General features: G+C 33.1%; 1 protein-coding gene across 2 annotated transcripts in view; it reads left to right on the top strand.

Annotated features, from left to right (window-relative positions):
• Positions 1–4,456: 4,456 nt before the first annotated feature.
• Positions 4,457–6,000, top strand: part of LOC107449381 (uncharacterized) — a 36,681-nt gene continuing 35,137 nt past the window's right edge. The window contains exon 1 of one of the 2 annotated variants that reach the window (XM_071188353.2): positions 4,457–4,891. The gene's annotated coding sequence lies outside the window, so the exon portion shown is untranslated. The remainder of the gene's footprint in view (positions 4,892–6,000) is intronic. The other variant, XM_016064888.4, reaches the window with a different exon arrangement.

The following is a 6,000-nucleotide window of genomic DNA, read 5'->3' as shown; positions in this document are numbered from 1 at the left end:
TATGTAAAAATATTGATTTTTCTGTGAAGATTTTCTTATTATTTATTTTGAATCTACCATTCCTTTTTTTCTTATACTATTATATAATATCTTATTTAGTAATGTTATAAGAAATTGCTCTCTTTTTTAGTCGTATAATTATGAAATAAGACTTGGTTCTTGTACTTTATCATTTTTGAAATTGCATTTGAATAAGACAATGTTAAAGTAAAGTTACTGCGTATGATAATGAAATATATATAAATATTTTCTAAAAACTTTTATAACTTTTGAAACTGCAAACAAATGAATAAAATAATAAGGTTAAAGTAAAGCACTTTAAATGTATTAATTGCTTTCTCAGGTCTATTCTTTGAGATCTATTGTAATTTATTATTTGCGTAAAAGTATCGATTCCTTTGTGAATAATTTCTTATATATATTTCCAATTGAAAATTATCACCTTTTTCTGATTAAATGTTTAATTTGACGAAAAACGATTTAATAAAATATCATATATCTGAAAAAGCAAACAAGCGAGGCAAATTTTTTTTTGAATGTATAAAGTGCTTCCCTAACTCATTTCTCAAATCTATCATAGTTCATTATTAGCGTAATATTCATTGAATTTAGCGTATTCATTGAATCATAGCGTATTTCATTGTGAAGAATTTTTAGTATGCATTTGGAATAAGAAAATTTAATCTATTCTTTTCGTCCTAATTACGCATCTGAAATGGTGAATTTAGCGATAAAAGCAATAAGTAATGTATTGCAATAAAAATACCTTATAAAATTTCGTTACATTTGAAATTGCAAACTTTTAAGGTAATTGCCATAAGATCTTCATCCTAATTAAAAAATAATAAAAATAAGGTTAAAGTAAAACATTTAAATGTCTAAGCTTTCTTAGAAACGTTTTCCTCAGATCCATCTTAAATGCATTTTGTATTGAAAAATGCATAGTTCATTTAAATCTTCATCCTATTGAAAAATGAATAAAATGTTTAAATCAAATATGAATTATATTTCAGAAACAAGGAAAAGAAACTGTGGTGCATTATAAGACTTTTTAAAATTATTATTCAAATGTAATCTCATTAATTTTGAGTCAAACAGATTTTTTTTTAAAAAAGAATAAAAGGATTAATAACTTCAGATTAGACGTTTGCAAAACGTGTGTTTTATTTTCAGGAACTGACACCGTGAGTACGTTATTCAAGAACTAATATTTTGTACACGTTATTTAAGAACAAGAAATCGGAACCGGTTACTTAATAACTGATATATCTTAACTGATAAGTTCTAAGGAGTAGTCAGGGAATTTGAGCCAATGAGAAGGAAGAGGCGTAAACGTCATGATCAGAGGAAAACTGGTTCCCTCCGCCAGAAACGTTATCTTCCTTCCTCGGCGACTCTTCGCCAACTTGCCGTAGTTATGATAATATCCCCTCTTTTTTAAACACAAATCTCCTCTTTTCTAGTGGTTGTTTACGAAACAAATGTAAACACAATCCATCAATGAATCAATTTTTTCAACATACCAAATGCGAGATTACGCGCTAACACAGACACGCATGCACAAAATTATTTAAATTTTTATTTTAATTCACAATAAACGCGATAAGTTTCCAAATTCTTGCAACCAAGAGTGATATTCAACAGCTAATTACAATGCGAAAAGCCCATTGATCCGACGTTATCATCTCCTTGTTGCCATCTATGCCTGTAGTAGAAACTATGGTTTAAAATTAGTTACCAATTCCTATGAAGATAGAGATCCGTAAAACTGGGCTGTCAATAATTGGTTACTTTTCAAACCCTCTTATTAACTAAGGGCGGTCCCGCAGTGGACTGATCGTTAAGACGCGGTTCTCAGCAGATCACCGAAGTCAAGCATCACTGGCTGCGGTCAGTGTGCGGGTGGGTGACCACCTGGATCAGTCTGCGTAGGGACCGAGGGTGTGCGGTATTGGTCCTCGTTAAACTGTTCTACCGTAAAGTGCTCGACTTCGCGTGCAGGTCGTTGGGCTACCGAAGCAGGGGTGCCATCCCCTCTGCAGAGGATCAAAATTGTGATGGCTTGTCTTCGGATCATCCTCAGGGATGTTTCCCAGACCGTCGCCAATAGCCCATTGTGCAGCTCTAGTGCGACGTAAATTAACTACTACTACTGCTACTAACTATTGGCGATCGAAATGGGCTGCAGGTGGCGTAGTGCAGAACTCTCTACCTATGGCAACACTTCACATGCTTTCCTCTTTAGCGTGTGGAAAGTCATAGAGGAAGGAAGTACGTTGGTTTCTCTCTTGGTTTTCATGCAGGTTAAAATCTTTTAAGTTGGAAAGCTATATGGAACTGAAAACTACATTAAACATAGTTCTAAAGAGAAGTATCATGGAAATTTTAAAAAATATTTTTATTAAATAAAAAGGAAAAATATTGAGAAAAGGAAAAATAGCGTAGAGGAGGAGAGGGAAGGGCTAAAAGCATGAAACCGGTCTCTCCCCAAATGGCGTATTCGAGTGTTGCGATCGCCAATAATAATCCTTGGGTGCTACCCAGAAGTAACGAACTGTTCTATTTTACACAAATAAGGAATAACACTCAAAACATGACTAATCTTACACATTGTTTTAGCAGTGTGATATTAATTTTGTTTTAGGCTCACAATCTGTTAGAATTTATAAATTACGGGAAACTCTTTTGAATGGTAAAATTACGCTTGAATTTATACGAAAATCACAATAATGAAACTTCCTCGAACATTAAATCTGTGCACTCATCGTCTCGTAAGCATAAAATAAGAGGAGATACACAGCAAATTTTCTAAATTTCTTCCGGTTTTAGGAAGCGTGCTATTGTTTACATTCAGTCAACCATTCATAGTCAAGGAAGAATGTGATTGGTGAAATATATTTTCCGGCGTCTGTCTCGAATCACTATTTCTCTAGGTGGAGATCGGAAGTGTGTGAATAGCATCGAAAGAGTCTCTGAGAACAACGGAAGCTCTGTAATAAGTTTATGAATGGTTGACTTAATGCAAAAAAAAAAAAAATTAAATGCATAAAATTTAAAAAAAAATCTCTCTGAAACCGATAAATTTTTTTTAGAAAACTTCTGGTGCATCTCTCCACATTTGTTAGATTTGCGAGGTGATATGTGCACAGGACAGATATTTTAGGAAGTTTTATTATAGTGACCCAACACATATTTTAATTTATGCTTAATTTTACCATTCTTAAGAGGTTTCGGTAATTTACGCATTTTGAAAGATAGTTGGCTGTAAAAAAACTTGAGTAAATTAATATCTCAAAATAATTAAAATGCATGGTTTGTCATGTTTTGAGTGTTATCCCTTATTTGGATATATTTGTACAAAATATCACCGTTTGTAATTTTTTGAGTAGCATCATAACATATTTGCAAAGTCTTTCGAATTCATTTGTTGCTTGTATCGTTTAAAGTTAAATTTAAATAAAGAGTTATATTAAAAACACTACAAGTATAATAATATTAGATAACCCGCTTTTTCAAACCTAGGCATAAAAATAAATCGGAAGTAGTAGCCCGGACGTCTTGCTGTGAATTTCAACGTCTAGCGCCATCTGTGCTTATCTTTCTATACAATGCGAAAAATTCTTTCAATGCGGAGGTCCCACAGTGAATTGATCGCCAAGACACGGTTCCCAGCAGATCACCGAAGTCAAGCATCACTGGCTACGGTCAGTGTGCGGGTGGGTGACCACTTGGATCAGCCTACGTATTAATCGAGGGTGTGTGGTATTGGTCCTCGTTAAACTGTTCTACCGTAAAATGCTCGACTTCGCGTGCAGGTCGTCGGGCTATCGAAGCGGGAGTGCCATCCCCTCTGCTGAGGATCAAAGTTGTGATGGCATGTCTTCGGATCATCCTCAGGGATGTTTTCCAGACTGGCGTCAATTCGCGATCGCAACAGTCGAATACGCCATCTGGGGAGAGGCCGGTTTCATGCCTTTAGCCCTTCTCCCTTCCCTCTCCTCCTCTTTTCAGTTGCATAGGAATGTACTACGATATTTTCCCTTTTCTTAATAATTTTCCTTTTTATTTAATAAAAATATTTTTTAAAATTTCCGTGATACTTTTCCTTAGAACTATGTTTAATGTAGTTTTCAGTTCCATATAGTTTTCCAAATTAAAAGATTTTAATCTATATGAAAATCGAGAGAGAAACTAACGTACTTCCTTCCTCTATGACTTTCCACACGCTAATGGTGAAAGCATGTGAAGTGTTGCCATAGGAAGAGAGTTCTGCTCTACGCCACCTGCAGCCCATTTCGATCGCCAATAGCTCATTGTGCAGCTTTAGTGCGATGTAAGTGAACAACAACAGCAACAATCTTCTTTTTTTTTAATGGCGGGCTCTTGGAACTATTGTCCATTGGCCATAGAAAGTGCCAGAACTGCTAACTATCTTTTCGTTACCCAGTGGGCATCTGAGGCGAAGGCACGACGGTGGAGCAGCGTCGCCCACGTCGCACTACCAGAGCCCGTTTATAGGGCGGGTCACATTCACACACAAAGGAGAAGGATCATAGAACACAGATAGAGAGAAAGAAACATCCATGCCTTACCCGGGATTTGAACCCAGAACCTTTCTGATGCAAGGACAGTTCCCTGCCCCCTACACAGGCCGGTCGGCACACCAACAATCTTTCGATGTGGAAAAAATATCGATTATATTCCCAAACAAACTCTATTAATCGATTTACAATTGATAGGAATTAATAATTGATTAAAATTATATCGATTCGTTCGGCTTTTGCTTCTTACTACTCTACTCCGGGACCTGGTACAAATAAACAAAAGAAATCATAATATTGCTTCTCCTTTCCTCCAAACTTTATATTTGAAAACCATCCACTTTATTCAAGTGAGTGAAGCATTTTCACATTAAATTAAAGCATTTTGAACAAGAAAGTGTATCAGTAATAGTACTGAAAAAGATACTTTATTTTTTATTAACCTAGGGATGATAAAACACAATGAAAACAGAATGGATCTTATTATTTTATATTAAAGAATTAATTAAAATAGCCAATAATTTTTTTAAAGCAAATTGTTCATTCAACAAAATATTACTTAAATCTTCTGCTAATTTTAAAATTTTTTTTAGGATTTCCTTTTAAAGGATTTTTCAAGCAATAAAGTTTAAATGATTTTCTGAGAGAATATGATTTAATAAGAGATTCTATTCTTCTTTAGATGAAAAATGTAATTTTTTAATAATATTGGATTCTTAAAAAAAAAATTATTTTTATTCACTGTATGTAAAAGAAGAAAATTGTGACTAAAGATTTCTTTCATAATCTTTTTAAACTTGATTTTGACATTAAAAAAATTTATATTCTTGGGGATATTCTTTGTTAGTTCATTGGCAGAAACCACTAAAAATTTGTTTTAAATGAAAAATGTAATAAATAATGTAGTGTAGTAATGTAATGTTGAATGAATGTAAGAAATTATCACAATATGTTCCTATTACTGTAAATCTAGTAACAACTGTATCAAATTCTCTCCTTTTCTTATGTTACACTGGTAGATTTCATATTGAGATAATACCAAATTTTTATTTTACAATGCTAAACGTGTTTTGATGTTTCTCTGTTACAAGTTTTATAAAATGTAGCAATATTTAAATAGAAAACTATTTAAAAATGTTAATCTGACATTAATAAAATTCAATAATAAACACATTGAAGTTATTCATTTACAAAACATCTATCCTATTCCTTTTCTTCAAAATTTCCTATTAATTATACCAATCTATAATCATCAATTCAGAAAATGCCCAACTTTAAAAAATTGACTCCACAATCATATTAAATCTTTTCACATACAGCAACACTCACAATGTACAATCAACATTTTATTCACAATGACATTTACCATAACATTCATTTGCAGAAAAAGAAGAAGAAAAAAAAAATGCCACTCAAAATTTAATCTGAAAACCAAAATTTAGTTAATTAATTTCTACAG

The sequence above is a fragment of the Parasteatoda tepidariorum genome, chromosome 12, assembly GCF_982258835.1.
Source record: "Parasteatoda tepidariorum strain Cologne lab strain chromosome 12, Ptep-v5.0, whole genome shotgun sequence".
Taxonomy (NCBI): Eukaryota; Metazoa; Arthropoda; class Arachnida; order Araneae; family Theridiidae; genus Parasteatoda; species Parasteatoda tepidariorum.
The sequence above is the reverse complement of the archived record's forward strand: the minus strand, read 5'-3'. Positions and strand labels throughout refer to the sequence as shown.